The sequence below is a fragment of the Lutra lutra genome, chromosome 7, assembly GCF_902655055.1.
Source record: "Lutra lutra chromosome 7, mLutLut1.2, whole genome shotgun sequence".
NCBI lineage: Eukaryota > Metazoa > Chordata > Mammalia > Carnivora > Mustelidae > Lutra > Lutra lutra.
This window is the reverse complement of record NC_062284.1, coordinates 133,582,244-133,599,872: the sequence shown is the minus strand read 5'-3', so window position 1 is coordinate 133,599,872 and position 17,629 is coordinate 133,582,244. Positions and strand designations below refer to the sequence as shown.

At 35.7% G+C, this 17,629-nt stretch overlaps 1 protein-coding gene across 7 annotated transcripts in view; it reads right to left on the bottom strand.

The window, feature by feature from the left end:
- NUMB (NUMB endocytic adaptor protein) overlaps positions 1 to 17,629 on the bottom strand; it is a 192,215-nt gene that overhangs the window by 109,654 nt on the left and 64,932 nt on the right. For 5 of the 7 annotated variants that reach the window (XM_047739255.1, XM_047739261.1, XM_047739259.1 and 2 more), the window contains one exon: positions 976 to 1,060. The exons of 1 other annotated variant lie outside the window; for it this stretch is intronic. The gene's annotated coding sequence lies outside the window, so the exon portion shown is untranslated. Of the gene's footprint in view, positions 1 to 975; positions 1,061 to 9,293; positions 9,363 to 17,629 lie in introns of all 7 variants that reach the window. One more of the 7 variants, XM_047739256.1, reaches the window with a different exon arrangement.

Genomic DNA, 17,629 nt, shown 5'->3' with positions numbered 1-17,629 from the left:
GGCCCCCTTGGTTCAAAGAACAATAAGTGTGCACATTCAACACAATATAAGTTCTGATAACCATTCATGCAAGTGATGAAATGTTCCTAACATTTTACATAACACTTAAGGTTTTGGTTCTTGGTAATTATATGTGAACACTGCTGAAGTATCTCCTTAAAAACCACCTAAAAATGTAAACATTTATTCTGAATATAAATTGCATCTATAAGAGGAAAACAGACAAAACACATTCATAATACAATGATCATATAGGGCTCAGAAGGTATCTACATGGACCTATTCATAGTCCCTATTCGTAAAATACACTTCTCATGTAAGGTCCATAAGCAGTTATCCAGTTTGCTCTACCATAGATCTGAAATTGATCAAATGTATGATTTTCCTTAGGTCTAACTTATTCAAATTTAATTTTGGTTTATATGAATTTGGGGCTATCTTATATTGCTGCTTAAACTTTCCTTATTCAACTTTATAACAGAATTAGAAGTAATGATCATTTGTTTTACTAACTGCTAGGAGATGATAATACCAGTAGCTAACATTTACTGAATGCTTACTGCATGCCAGGCATTGTTATAAGGGCTTTTGTACATATTAAATAATTTAATCTTCACAACAACTTTACCAGATGGATCATACTGCTTACACCATTTTACAGGTAGGAAAACTGAGGTACAGAAAAAGTTAAGTTACTTTTCCAATGTCACACAAGTAAGTGGAAAAGCTTAGGGATTCACACCCAGGAGGTCTGTCTCCAGAGCCCAGACCCTCAATTACTATGTTACACCTCTTTTCACAATATTTAAATGATACATAAAATTATCATGGACAAATACTCACCATTAAAAAAATTATCAGTAACAGTTAAACAGTTAAGCAATATTAATAGCAGTACAACTTATCATAGGTTGATATTTAACAGGTATTTCAAAGTTTCATGGCTATAGTTAAGAGTTTTGAAGTTGGACAGACCTGGCTCTGAATCTTGGCTGTGCCCTTTACAAGCTGTGTGACTTTGGACAAGTTTCGTAACTTCACCAAGCCTCAGTTTCCTCATCTGTAAAATGAGAATAATAAACATCTCACAAAATTGTTGTTAGTAACATAATTACCGCTACATCGCACTGATAGAGTAATTCCAAACACAGCACAGGTATATAAAATACAAAGCGGAGGTCCTCAATTTCCCCCAGAAAACAGGACTTTATTCTAATGATATAAGAAAGAGGACCACTCCAAGTTACTGTAGAAACTATAAAATCCACACACTAATGTAGAATCACAATCTCCTCTAATTCATAACAAGTAATTCCCCTAGATTCAAGTCAAATGCCTAAGAGGTAAAATACTGAATCTCTGAAATACAAAATACTGGGCGCCTGGGTGGCTCAGTGGGTTAAGCCGCTGCCTTCGGCTCAGGTCATGATCTCAGGGTCCTGGGATCGAGGCCCGCATCGGGCTCTCTGCTCAGCGGGGAGCCTGCTTCCCTCTCTCTCTCTCTCTCTGCCTGCCTCTCCGTCTACTTGTGATCTCTCTCTGTCAAATAAATAAATAAAATCTTTAAAAAAAAAAAAAAGAAAGAAAGAAATACAAAATACTGTATACACACAAAGAAAGAGACAAACAGAACAGACATCATTGTTTGCTGACAACTCCCACAAATTCCATTACACACATATCCTTTCTAACACTGGTAGTAAGTACTCAAGGGGCCCAAAACATGAAGAGTTGTGTCAACAAGGAGTGATGCCTAGCAATGGTAGAAAGGAATTTTTATAAGGAAAAAAAAAAGAGACATGTCATCAAAGCAGGGTAGAACTATTGTTACCACCAAGGAATGACTACTCCATTTTAACTAGCATTTCACTGGTCAAACAGCTTAAATTGTTACTGTTGCTGACTTTAGAATCTCAATTAAATAATTTTATAATTAATAAACACATTTCTATCAATATCTGCATTTACCAATAAATTATCTATAACACTATCTATTTGTTATATGGTTAGGTGTTTATTTAAAGGGTTTTTTTAAATAATACAATGTAAAAACCTTTTTTATTTTTTTATTTTTCATTATTACTTTTTTATTCACAATCCTGTTTATTGCAATATTATTTACAATAGCCAAGATACAGAAGCAAGCTAAGTGTCATCAACAGACGAATGGATAAGAAAGAGGTGGGGTGTGTTTCTGTGTGTATCTGTGTGTGTGTATACATAAACAGAATACTATTCAGCCATAAAAAAGGATGAGATCGTGCCATTTGAGACAACATGGATGGACTTAGAGGGTATTATACTAAGTGAAATAAGTCAGACTGAGAAAAAAATGCTATATGATTTTACTTATGTGTAATCTAAAAATAAATGAATAGACAAACAAAAACAGAATCAGATCTATAAATCCAGAGAACAAACTGATGGTTGCCAGAGAGGAGGAAGGTAGGGAGTTGAGCAAAATGGTTGAAGGGGAGTGGGAAATACAGGCTTTTGGATATTGAATGAATAAATCATGGGACTAAAAGGCACAGCATAAGGAATATAGTCAATGGTAATATAATAGTGTTGTATGGTGACAGTTGGTAGCTACACTTGTGAGCATAGCATAATGTGCTATACTGCACACCTAAAACTAATATAACATTGTGTAGTAACTATACCCAAATTTTCTTAAATCCCCAAAAGTATGAAAAAATACCTTTAAATAACCTTTATTTCATGAATTTCTAGAACAAAGAAAAACTATAAGCAATGTATTTGAATATGCCTCATTATTTTTAGAACCCTGATAAAAACGTTTTTTTTTTTTAAAGGAATGATAGGAATATTTTACATAGACCCTACAGAATAATTTTGTTAGCAGCTCATTGATACTAATATCAAGGTGAGTATTTATGATTGTCACCAATCTATTAAGAATTATACTAAGTATTAAAATAACTTATTACATAAAATTAAAATGAGTGTGTGTGTCATTGTAGCTCAAAGATTTAATAAAGAACTTCCATTCCCTAAAATATTCCCTTGTAACAAAAATAACTGCAAAAATGCCAACAGACACATGTAAAGATTCTCATCATCACTAATCCTCAGGAAATTCAAATCAAAATCACAATGAGATATCACCTCACACCAGGGGTCAGATGGCTAAAATCAACAACACAAAGAACAGCAGGTGAGGATGTGGAGAAAAAGGAACCCTTGTGCACTGTTGATGGAACTGCAAACTGGTGTAGCCACTGTGTAAAACAGTTACACAGGTTCCTCAAAAAGTTAAAAAAAGAACTATCCTATAATCCAGCAACTGCGCTACTGGGTATTTACCCAAAGAACACAAAAACACTAATTCAAAGAAATAGTGTCACTCTTTTTTTTTTTTTTTTAAATAAAGACACTCTTATGTTTAGAGCTGCATTATTTACAATAGCCAAGAAATGGAAGCAGCCCAAGTGCCCAATGACTGATGAACAAAGAAAGATGTAGTACATATATACAGTGGACTATTACTCAGCCATAAAAAAGAATGAAATCTTGCCATTTGCAACAACACGGATAGAGCTGGACAGTATAATGCTAAGTAAAATATACGTCAGTCAGAGAAAGACAAATACTGTATGATTCTACTCATATGTGGAATTTAAGAAACAAATGAGCAAAGTGGTAAAAGAAAAGACACACACACACACACACACACACACACACGACTTGTTGTGATGACCACCAAGTGATGTATGGAACTGCTGAATCACTAAATTGTACATATCAAACTAACATTACATTGTATGTTAACTAACTGGAATTTAAATAAAAACTTTCAAAATATAAACAAAAAAATTATAAAAATAGTCTTCAAATTTTCTTTCTTTTTTTATTTATTTATTTTACAGAGAGAGAGAGACATGGCAAGAGATGAAACACAAGCAGGGGAGCAGCAGAGGGAGAGGGAGAAGCAGGCTTCCCGCTGAGCAGGGAGCCCGACGTTGGGCTCAATCCCAGGACCCTGGGATCATGACCTGAGCTGAAGGCAGATGTTTAACAAGTGGCCCACCAAAGCACCCCTGGTCTTCAAATTTTCTTAATAAATTTATTAAAGTGTTTGTCTGGAACATGCCAGTCTGATTTTTTAAAAGATTTTATTTATTTATTTGACAGAGACACAGCAAGAGAGGGAATACAAGAAGGGGGAGTGGGAGAGGGAAAAAGCGGACTTCCCGATGAGCAGGCAGCCCAAAGTAGGGCTCAATCCTAGGACCCTGGGATCATGACCTGAGCCAAAAGCAGACACTTAACAAGACTGAGCTACCCAGGTGCCCCTGGCAATCTGATTTTTGCAAAGCATGCTTTTTAAAGAAAACTTATTAGTTATACAGGAAATATTTAGGAAGTCCTTTAAAAAACCTACTGTACACATGTCGAAGGAAATGAATATAGGATAGTGAGGTGCTCAATGAAGTTACTTGGTCATGACAGAATTCCAAACAAAAAATCAGGTCCTTTTGCTCTGTATCTTAACAGTTCGAAATTTCTTGACTTAATCAGCATTTCCTTCACTACTTTACTTCTTTAAGTGATGAGAATAATTTTTGTACTTTTTTAAAATTCTATAAATAACTAGGAGCGCCTGGGTGGCTCAGTCATTAAGCGTCTGCTTTCGGCTCAGGTCATGATCTCAGAATCCTGGGATCGAGCCCCACTTTGGGCTCCCTGCTCAGTGGGAAACCTGCTTCTCCTTCTCCCACTGCCCTTGCTTACGTTCCCTCTCTCCCTCTGTCAAATAAAATCTTTTTTAAAAATTCTATAAATAACTAGTAAAATCAAGTTGTTCAAAGATGACTATAACTTAGGAATTTTTAGGTGACTTTTTATCTTTATATAACTTCCAAATACCATCAATTATTTACATTTTACCCCACGTGCTTTGCCATTCTCTCTCTCACACCTTTCTCCCTGAACCATGTCAGTGAGTTGCAGACATTGTACCATTTTAGCACTCCATGTTTCTATGTATCTTTCTAGTAAGGCAGATAGATAACCACAGTAAAGCTAACCAAATCAGTATTGTATCAATGTTAAAATTTCTGTTACATAACGAGAGTCCATACTCAAATGCCACTGACTGATTTTATGTCCTTTAAAGCTGTTGATTTCCCCAGTCCAGAATCTAATCAGGATCATGCATTGCATTTAGTGGTAATGTCTCCTTAAGAATCCTATCATAAGGGGCGCCTGGGTGGCTCGGTGGGTTAAAGCCTCCGCCTTTGGCTCAGGTCATGATTCCAGGGTTCTGGGATCAATCGGGCTCTCTGCTCAGCGAGGAGCCTGCTTCCTCTTCTCTCTCTCTACCTGCCTCTCTGCCTACTTGTTATCTCTGTCCGTCAAATAAATAAATAAAATCTTAAAAGAATCCTATCATAAGGAACAGTTCTTCAGTCTATGCCTTTTAAGACTAAGATTTTTAAAGAACACAGACCAACTATTTTGTAGAACATCCCTCAACTTACGTTTGTTTGATGATCTCTCATTTTTAAATTCAAGTTATGCATTTTTTACAGGAATGTCACAAAGTAACAATGGTCCTTCGCACACCTATCCAAAGCTACAAGAGGTTAGTGTGCTCTATTATCAGTGATGCTAACTTTGATTACTTGGTTAAAAGTATCCCCACAAATTTTTCCACTGTAAAGTTACTGTTTTCTCTTTGTAATAAGATACTATTTTGTAAATTATCAAGGCTATGTAAATATCATACTCCTCATCAAACTTTCACCCAGTAGCTTGGTACCTGCAAATTATTCTTATGTGAAAGCACTATTTAAATCATTCTGAAGTGGTCATTTTCTAATTCCAAGAGTTCTACATTTATTTGCAATTTTAAGGAAGAACTTTCCCTTCTGCCCCATTAAGTTATTTACTCAATCTTAGATAGAAAAGAGTAAAGAAAGAAAGAAAATAGTTTTAAAATTGTCAATTTATACCATCACAAAATACCTGCCTACAAACTAGGGTTATGTGTTTATAGTTCTTTTTATCTTGAGTCTGAAAATATATACTATGCCCCAAAGTTACCTGGGTTATCTTCAGTGTGGTTACATTATTCATTTGAAACACAGGTTCATTTGTTTTCTGTTTATATTTTAGATTTTATCTTCACCTTGATTGTATTTTCCACTTTTAAGTATCTACAACATCAGCATGATAATGTTCTCTGATGTTCTAAACTGATGGTATATACACTGCTACCAGCCATTCTCTCTCAACCAGAGCTTGTAATAATAGAGCTTGATAGTTTGGGAAGTATATTTCCCATAAGAAATGAGCCCTTCTGTGGCCAACTCCAGGTATCCATCATCACCCACTCAGACCCAGCTGGTTTCTGGGAATTACTGTTTCTAGATATTGAAAGAAAGATAAAATAAAATGGGTGAACCCTACTCCAGCAATCTTACACAGATCATTACCTGTAAAATAGTTTTTAATCTGTGATACTTACAGAAACTCCACAGAGTGGAAGAGGACAGGAGCCAATGGACAGAACTCTAAGTCCTTGTCCTGGCTTATTAGAGCTGCTGTGCTTGTACTGAGATTTTGCTCATTCAGCTCACTTAGCAAATATTTACTGAGTATCTATGCTGTCCCAGGCAATGCTCTAGGTGCTTCAGTGAAAAAAGCTTTTGTGGGACTTTAATTCTAATAAGTAAATTATATCATTAGTTAAAAGGTAAAAGTTATGGGAAAAATTTCAGTAAGATAAAGGCATTAAATATCAGGAAGGGGGAAAAGGAACATAGTTCCCACTATTAGGGTGTTCAGTTTAGGTCTGAGAAAGGAAACCTTTCTTTTATATAAATAATTCTTTAAGTCTGAAAGTCACTAGAAGAGAAGAAGAGCAGCCCAATTTTCCACTCAGCAGTAACCCTTTGTCTACAGGTCAGGGAGAGGCCATCAGAAAGACACGAAACTTTTTCCCTCCTTCTTTCTCAGGACCTTATGCCAAAATCCAGGAATGTTTTGGTTGGTTTCCTCAATCCAGCTCCTCTACTTTGTAAATAACTGAATATTTCTCCTAGACTCTGACAAACTCAGAAATATTAAATTTTAATTTTTCTTCAACTAATTTGCTGGGAAATAGTATAGGCAGTATCAAGGCTGGTAACCACTCTTTTAGACCTTTAAACTACATTAACTTGAATGAAGAATCAATCCAAGACATGGACAGGGTAAATAATTGGCTCAAGGTTACACAGTGTACAAATGGGAAAGCTGGGATTATAACTCAGATAGTTTGTGCCATTACCTGTGCACATTAAATTGATTCTCAAAATATCTTTATATAAGGTGCTTTAAATTCTACATCATAGATTTAGCCAATTTGGCCCATAGAGGAAAAAAATTGTTTTTCAATTCTGTCATCCAACATATACCCTATTTTTCAAAGCTTTAACTGAATATTTGATCAGCATGTTATGAGGGAGCCAATTATTAATAGAAATGTGATGAAAAATATTAGCAAACTGAACCCGACAATGTATAAAATAAAATTATACACCACGACCAAGTGGGATTTATCTCAGGAATGCAAGGCTGATTCAACATTCAAAAATCACTTAATGTAATTATCAAACTAACAAGTTAAAAAAGAAAAATCACATGATCATATCAATAGATACAGAAAAAGCATCTGACATATGCAAATTCATCCATGATAAAAACTCTTCAGCAAATTAGGAATACAGGGGAATTTCTCAATCCACAAAAACCTACAGCTAACAGTGTACTGAATGGTGAGAACCTAGAAGACCTCCTGGTAAGATCAAGAACGTGGCAAAGATGTCTCCTCTTACCACTCCTTTTTAACATTATATTGGAAGCCCAGGTTAATGAAAAAAGACAAGAAAAGGAAATAAAATGTATACATACTAGGAAGGAAGAAATAAAACTGTCTTTGTTCACAGATGACATGATCATATAAGCAGAAAATCCAAAAGAATAAAAAAAAAAAGAACTTATGGAACTAATAAGCAATTACAGCAATGCTGCAGCATACAAGGTTAATACGCAAAAGTCAATCAATCTCCTATAAACCAGCAATGAACAAGTGGAATTTGAAATTTAAAACAACAAATTTATATGACTACCTTAAAAAATTAAACACTTAGATATAATTTAGGGCAACTTAACAAAATATGTATTTTATATATATATATATATATATATATATATATATATGGAAAACTATAAAACTCTGATGAATAAAATTAAAGATAAACTAAATTAATGTAAAAATATTCCATGTTCATGGATGGGAAGATTGTCAATATATTGATTCTTCCTTACCTGAGCTATAAATTCAATACAATTCCAATCAAAATTCCAGCAAATTATTTTGTGGATATGATAAACTTATTAAAAATTTAAAGCCCATGTCAACTATAATCAAATAAAAATATTTAAAAGTAATAAAAATAAAATTTAAAGCACACATACAGTTAACTGATCTTTCATATAAAACAGAAAGGTGATACAATGGTGAAAATAGTCTTTTTTAACAAATGATACTAGGACAACTAGAAAAAAAAATTTAGAAATAGACTTTACACCCTTCTCCAAAAATTAACTCAAAATGGATCCTAACTATAAGCTATATACTATATATAAACTATAACTATAGTTTATAAACTATAAACTCAAAATGGATCCTAACTATAAAATGCAAAACTATGAAATTACTAGAAAAAAACAGGAAGAAACCTAGATAACTTAGGCATAATAATGACTTTTTAAATGCAAGACCAAAGGGATGATCTGTGAAAGAAATAACTGAGGAGCTGGACTTCCTTAAAATTAAAATTAAAACTACTCAGCATAAGGCACTGTCAAGAGAATGAGAACACAAGCCACAGAATGGAAGAAAATATTTGCAAAAGACACATCTGATAAAGGTCTATTATCTAAATATACAAAGAACTCTTAATACTTAGGAATAAGAAAACAACTTGATTTAAAAGTGGGTAAAAGACTTGACAGATATCTCAACAAAGATATACAGGTGGCAAATCAAGATATAAAAAGATGTTCAACATCATATGTCATTCAGGAACCACAAATCACAAATAAGACACTACTACACACCTATTATTAGAATGCCCAAAATCCAGAACACTGACAACACCAAATTCTGGCAAGGATGTGGAGCAACAGTAACTTTCACTTTTTCTTGATGAGAATGCAAAATGGTACCACCACTCTGAAAGACAGTTGGGCAGTTCCTTAAAAACTAAACATACTCTTACCATATGATCCAGCAATCTTCTTCCTTGGTATTTATCCAAAGGAGTTGAATACTTGCATCCACAGAAAACCTGCACATGGTTATTTGTATCAGCTTAATTTATAACTGCCAAAACTTGAAAGCAACCAAGAAGTCCTTCAGTAGGTAAATGAATAAACTGTGACACATCTAGAGAATGGAATAATATTTAGCACTAAAAAGAAAAGAGCTACCAAAAGAAAAGACACATGGAAAACTTTAAGAGAAAAGGCTACATATTGTATGATTCCCACTCTATGGCATTCTGGAAAAAGCAAAACTTTAGAGACAGTAAAAAGACTGCCAGTGGTTGGCTGCCAAAGGCTAGAGGGTTTTGAAAGACATACAGACAGAACACAGATTTTAGGACATTGAAACTATTCTGTATAATATTGTTATGTTAGCTAGAGGTCATCATATATTTGTCAAAACTCACAGAATATGTAACACAAAGAGTGAACCCTAGCAAAAACTGTGGACTTTGGGTATTAATAATATGTCACCATAAGTTCATTGACTGTAACAAATGTACCACTCCAGTGGCCTATGTTAATAGTCAGGGAGGTTGTGCATATGTGGGGGGCAGAGGGAATATGTACTCTGTACTTTCTGCTTAATTTTGCTATAATGTAGAAATGCTCTTAAAAGTAGTTTAAAAAAAAAGTGGTCAGATCCAAATAAGTACTTATAATAGGCCAAAAAAAACTTCTCTCCAGGATCAAGTAGGTAATGGAATCATATGTTTGCCCTTTATACACTGCATATTACCCTGTTATTAACTCACCTACCTGAAGTATCAAACAACCCACATTTCTAAATCTTACCCAAAAAATGTCTCAAAAGACCGACTGCCTACCAGACAAAATGGCGCCCATGTCAGATGCCAAGCTCAGTATGGCGTCTGGTTAAGACTCTCTCTCCCTCTGCCACTCATACCCCCTGCTCCTTCTCTCTAAAATAAATAAATAAATAAATAAATAAATAAATGTTTTTTAAAAAACCATTGTGATTTGAATCAGAAAACACGTGTTCATTTATTCAAAAAATTATGTATGGAGAAGCAATTATAAGACAGATACTCTTCTAGACTATGGAGATAAGACCGAGAACGAACCGAAGTCTCTACCCTCCTGTTGGGTGTATTTTGTTTGGGGAGACTGAAAAAATAATAAAGAAACAAATATATAATATGTTGTATATGAAGAAAATTGGGGTAACAGGAAGGAAAGTGATGGGGTAGGTGAAAAAGAGGACACATTCTTTTAAATAAAGAGGTAATTCCCTCTTTGCTATTTAGGTCATATTTGAGCAGACAGATCTGTATTAGGTAGTGACAGGGAAAACCCAAGTAGACAGGTGGAAGAAAGCACTCTGGGTCAAAGGAACACCAAGTGCACAAGTACTGAGGCAAAACTATACCTAGTGTGTCAGAGGAATAGAAAGTCAATGATGAAGCTATAGCTTCCTAAGTAAAGGGAGAATAAGAAAAGAGGTCAGAAAGGAAGCCAACTGCTTCATACGGTTTCACAAGATATTGTGAGGAAAGAAATCAGGAGTGTGGTTGTTTAGCTTGATAAAATGTAAACGTTTGGGGCGCCTGGGTGGCTCAGTCGTTAAGTGTCTGCCTTCCACTCTGGTCATGATCCCAGAGTCCTGGGATGGAGCCCTGCATTGGGCTCGCAGCTCAGTGGGGAGCCTGTTTCTCCCTTAGCCTCTCCCTCTGGCTTGTATTCCCTCTCTCACTATCTCTCTCCCTGTCAAATAAATAAATAAAATCTTTAAAATAAATAAATACATAAATAAAAATAAAATGTAAGCATTTATGAATAAGATAGCAATATATCAAATTTACTTTTGAAAACAGCTAGCTCCAAGTCTACCATACATTACATTCATCTTTAAATAGTCCTAATATTCAAGTCTGGAAGTAGTAACTCCACTGCTTTTTTAGTTCTTATATCATTTACTGCCCTTTACATATTATAACTATTGATGTATGTCATGTCCTATAGAATTTAGGCAACTTGAAAGCAGAATTCATGGTTTATAGTTGTTTAATAGTAAAAAGAGCCACCATTTATTGAGCAAATTTATCAGTTAGCTCATTTAATCCTTCTATTATCACTTCCACTAGTATTTAGCACATGAGAAAATTCGGGTTCAGAAATATTAAATAACTGATGCAAAATTATATAGCTAATTAGTAGGGTAACATTTTAGCTCAGGTTTGTCTGACTCTAGAGCCAATGTTCCATGTTGTCTTTAATCAACATCAGTATCTCATTTAGGACCTTGTTTGCAAAAGACACCTAATATATTTGTACTGCATAAATAACTAAAATAAGTAATTCTGTCTAGGGACAGAGGATGAATTAGAGTCAAACAAGTAACACATCAGAATAGAAAAAAATGGGGAAAAACATTAAAAAATACTTAATAAGGTTTATAAAGAGCTCGGTATAATTTTGTGCTTGCCTATCAGTCCAAGTACACTCGCCTTCTTCGATACCTTAAACCCACTATGCCCTTTTTCATCTTAAAGTCTCTTTAATCCATAGTTTAAACATCTTACTTTCCCCTAAGTTAATTCTACTCATCCTTCACAGCTCTGCTCAAATATTATTCCTCCAGGTAACTGTCCTTGACCACCACCTCCCTCACCCGAACTGAATCTCTATAATAAGCAGGTAACAACCTGTACTTCTCTTTTACAGTTTAACACAATATAAATAAAGGTGTAGTTAATACCTCTCTTCTCGGCAAAAATAAAAGCTACATGAGGGCAGGGTCCTCAACTGTCAAATTCATTTTTCAAGTTCATGCCCTCTTGTCAAGTTCAAGTTCATGCCCTCTTTTGCAATGATCAATGTATGTTTAAAATTGTTTAATACTGCTTTATTATTATAAGTTATTCTATAATACATTATTTAATAATAGACATTCATTACAAATTATTATACAGTGAATTGTATCTGACCAATTCTCCTGGCAAGAAAAACAAAATGGGATTAAAAAACAAAAAATAAAAACCCAGAAAGGTTTGTTAGAAGGCAGGATGTTAGAAGCCAAAACACCAAAGAAAAAGGAGATGCAGAGTTAAGCCTGCCGTTCTCCATTACTTTTTCCTCTTGAGGCAACTAGCTGCTTACTAGACCTGTTGGCAGTCTCACAGAGTTGCAAAGACAGAAATTAGAGCTCAGGGCTTATCAAGACAGCAGGATTTGAGGGGTTGAAATTCCACAGAAAGGGCAACCAGAGAGAAATGAGGCTGGACATTCTGTACTGCATTTGCCCCTAGGGTATTTATTGAATCCTAACCTGTGCGAGAAGCAAGAGGCCAAAAAAAGGAAAAGAAGCCTATTTTAAAGCAAAAAAAGGTAAGCAGAACTTTGGGTAGCTCACAGTGTTGGGAAAAAAAATTATACTTCAGAGCCTGCCAAGAAGGACAAGCTCTGGCAAATACCCCAGGATTCCATTTGATACCTCTGAAGGACAAAACTCTCAGAGTAAGGGGAAACTGGACTTAAAGCAGCCCTTAGGAAGTCTAAAACAAAGCCTCAAGTCATCTCAAGCCTGTACTGAATCAAGGTCATTTGCTCCTACTTTTAACTACCACTACAAGAAAATTAAATCCTCTCTAGAGAACATTATCATCATCAAGATCCTCTATCATTTTTAATATACGCTGTCTGATAATTCATTTTAAAAATTATCAGGAATGCCAGGAGAAGGACCAAATGACTGAGAGCCAAGAGAAAAAGCAGACATTAAGAAAAGATCAAAAGGGAATCCAGATAGTTTAATTATCAGACACAGACTTTAAAATACCTGTGATTAGGAGCACCTGGGTGGCTCAGTTGGTTAAGCATCTGCCTTCAGCTTGGGTCATGATCTCCACATCAAGCCCCCTGCTCATCGGGGAATCTTTTGCCCTCTCCCTTTGCCCTCCCCCCCCCATCAGCTCTCTCTCTCAAATAAATGGATAAAAGCATTAAAAAATAAATAAAAGTGATTAAAATCTTTGAGAAAATAGATGACAAGATGAGAATTTCACCAGACAACAGAAACCTATAAAAACAAAAAATAATTGAAATTTTAGAACTAAAAAAATATGTAAATATAAAATTAATAGAAAAACAGATGCTTATAATAGCAGATTAGACACTAAACTAGAAAACTGTCAGTAGGGGTGCCTGGTGGCTCAGCTGGTTAAGGATCTGCCTTCGGCTCAGGTCATGATCCTAGGCTCCTGCGATCAGGCCCCACGTCACATTCTCTGTTCTATGGGGAGCCTGCTTCTCCCCCTGCCTGCCGTTCCTCCTGCTTGTGCACACTTGCTCTCTCTGTGTCAAATAAATAAGATGTTAAAAAAGAAAAACCTTAATAGAAATCAGTCAACAGAAAATACCCACATGAAGGACAAAAACAAAAAGAGATGGAAAATAGAGAAAAGCACACTAGAGACACACAGGATGCAGAGAAAGATGTAACATACAGCTCTCCTGAATCCCAGCAGGAGTAAGTGAAAAAGTGGGATAGAAACAATATTTTATTTTTTTAAATTATTTTTATTAATATATAATGTATTATTTGCCCCAGGGATACAGGTCTATGAATCATCAGGCTTACACATTTCACAGCACTCACCACAGCACATACCTTCCCCAATGTCCATAACCCAACCACCCTCTCCCTACCCCCACCCCCAGCAACCCTCAATTTCTTTTGTGAGATTAAGAGTCTTTTATGGTTTGTCTCTGTCCCAATCCCATTTTGTTTCATTTTTTTCCTTTCAGAAAAAATATTTTAAATATATTCCAAACCTAATGAAAGATAGGAAGCTACAGATTCAAAAGGGTCTATGGAATTCAAGGAACTTAAACACAAAGAAAATCACCTGGAAGAATTATTTAAAACTGATGAAAACCAAAGATACCGCTTCTCTAATAACAACAACAACAACAAAGGAATCAGAAGACAATGGGATATACTGTTTGACTGACTGATTGATTTTATTTTATTTTTTCAGTGTTCCAAGATTCACTGTTTATGTACCAATGTGATATATTTAAAATGCTGTAAGAAAATAACTGCCAAGCTGAAATTCTATGCCCAATAAAAATATCCTTCAGAAAGCTTCCAAATTCATTCTATGAAGCCAGCATTACTCTGATACCAAAACCTGATAAAGGCACTACAAAAAGAAGAAAACTACAGGCCAATGTCTCTCATGAACACAGACCCAATATACCTCAACAAAGTTTAGCAAATCTAATGACACATGAAAAAAATCCAACCAAATCCAACAATACATGAAAAAAAAAATCATTCACCATGATCAAGTGGGATTTATTCCTGGGATGCAGGGTGCTTCAATATCCACAAATCAATCAACATGATACTTCACATCAACAAGAGAAAGGGTAAAAAAAAACTATGATCATTTCAATAGATGCAGAAAAAGCATTTGACAAAGCACAACATCCATTCATGACAAAAACCCTCAATAAAGCAGGTTTAGAGGGAACACACCTCAGCATATAAGAGGCCATATATGCTAAAACCCAGATCTGGCATCATACTCTATGGTGAAAAACTGAGAGCTTTTCCCATAAGATCAGGAACAAGACAAGGATGTCCACTCTCACCACTTTTATTCAACATAGTATTGGAAGTCCCAGCCACAACAATGAGCCAAGAAGAAATAAAAGGCATCCACATTGGTAAGGAAGAAGTAAAACTTTCACTCTTTGCAGATGACATGATTCTATGTATAGAAAACCATAAAGATTCCACCAAAAGACTATTAGAACTGATAAATGAATTTGGTAAGGTAATGGGATACAGAATCAATATACAGAAGTCCTTTGCATATCTATACACTAATAATGAAGCAGCAGAGAGAATAAGAAAACAGTCCCATTTAGAATTATACCAAAAATAATAAAATACCTAGGAATAAGTTAACCAAGGAGGTGAAAGATCGGTACTCTGAAAACTTTTAATATACTGACGAAAGAAACTGAAGATGACATAATCCAATGGAAAGATATTCCATGCTCATGCATTAGAAGAACAAATATTGTTAAAATGGCCATATTATCTGGGGTATCTGGCTGGCTCACTCAGTAGAGCATGCAATTCTTAATCTCAGGGTTCTGAGTTGGAGCTCCATTGTTGGGTGTAGAGATTACATAAAAATAAAGTTTTAAAGAAAAATGGCCATACTACTCAAAGCAACCTACAGATTTGATGCAATCCCTATCAAAATACCAACAGCATTTTTCACAGAACTAGAACAAATAATCCTAAAATTTGTATGGAACCACAAAAGACCCAGAACAGCCAAAGCAGTCTTGAAGAGGAAGAACAAAACTGGAGGAATCACAATTCTAGACTTCAAGTTATATTAAAAAGCTGTGGTAATCACAACAGTATGGTATTGGCACAAAAGAAGACACACAGATCAATACAACAGAACAGAAAACCCAGAAATAAATCCACAATTATATGATCAAATAATCTTTGACAAAGCAGGAACATCCAAAGGAAGGACAGTCTCTTCAACAAATGGCAGTGGGAAAACTGGACAACTACAAGCAAAAGAATGAAACTGGACCACTTTTTCACACCATACACAAAAATAAACTCAAAATGGATTAAGGACCTAATGTGACACCTGAAACCATAAAAATCCTAGAAGAGAACACAGGCAGCAATTTCTCTGACATTGGATGTAGCAACATTTTTTTTTTATACATCTCCTGAGCCAAGGGAAACAAAGGCAAAAATAAATTACTGGGGGGTGCTTGGGTGACTCAGTCAGTTAAGACCTGCCTCCCACTCAGGTCATGATCCCAGGGTCCTGGAATGGAGCCCTGTGTCAGGCTCCCTGCTTAGCAGGGAGTTTGCTCTCCCTCTGCCCTGCCCCCTGCTCATGCTCACTCTCTCTCTCTCAAATAAAGTCTTTTCAAAAATTTTTAAAAAAATAAACTATTGGGACTACATCAAAATAAAAACTTCTACACAGCAAAAGAAACAATCAACAAAACTAAAAGACAACTTCCCAAATCAGAGAAGATACTTGGAAATGACATATCTAATGAAGGATTAGTATCCAAAATATATAAAGAATATATACAACTCAACACCCAAAAAGCAAATAATCCAATTTAAAATTGTGCAGAAGTCATGAAGAGACATTTCTCCAAAGACACACAGATGGCCAACAAAAACATGAAAAGGTTCTCAACATCACCCAACATCAGGTTATAATGCTAAGTGAGGTAAGTCAGTCAGAGAATAACAAATACCATATGATTTCACTCATATTTGGAATTTAAGAAACAACAGAAACCAACAAAGAGACAAACAAACAAACAACAAAACAGACTCTTAACTACAGAGAAACAAATGGATGGTTATCAGAAGGGAGGATGGGTAAAATACATGAAGGGGATTAAGAGTACTCTTACTGTGGGGGCACCTGGGTGGCTCAGTGGGTTAAGCCTCTGCCTTTGGTTTGGGTCATGATCTCAGGGTCCTGGAATCGAGCCCCGCATCGGGCTCTCTGCTCAGCAGGGAGCCTGATTCCCCCCCACCCCTCAGCCCCGCCTGCCTCTCTGCCTCCTTGTGATCTCTCTCTCTCTCTCTGTCAAATAAGTAAATAAAATCTTTTTTTTTTTTTTAAAGAGTACTCTTGGGCACCTGGGTGGCTCAGTGGGTTAGGCCGCTGCCTTCGGCTCAGGTCATGATCTCAGGGCCCTGGGATCGAGTCCCGCATCGGGCTCTCTGCTCGGCAGGGAGCCTGCTTCCCTCCCTCTCTCTGCCTGCCTCTCTGTCTACTTGTGATCTCTCTCTGTCAAATAAATAAATAAATAAATAATCTAAAAAAAAAAAAAAAAGAGTACTCTTACTATAGACTGTTGAATCACTATGTTGTAAAACTGAAACAAATATAACACTGCATCTTGACTATACTGGAATTTTTAAAAATATGTTTAAGTGTAAGAATATTACATTTGGATAAAATTCTCTGAGGAAAGGAGAATGAAAATACTCCTGGGGGCCTGGGGGCTCAGCTGGTTAGGTGTCTGCCTTCCACTCAGGTCATGATCTCAAGGCCCGGGGGATTGAGCCCTGCATTGGACTCTCTGCTCAGGAGGGAGTCTGCTGCTCCCTTTTCCTCTGTGCCCTCTCTCTCTCTCTCAAATAAATAAATAAAATCTTTTTTTTTTAAAGAAGAGTTTAATAAGAAAGTGGGAAAAATTAAAATTTCTCTGTTCTCTAAAATTAAAATTTCTCTGTTCTCTAAAATTT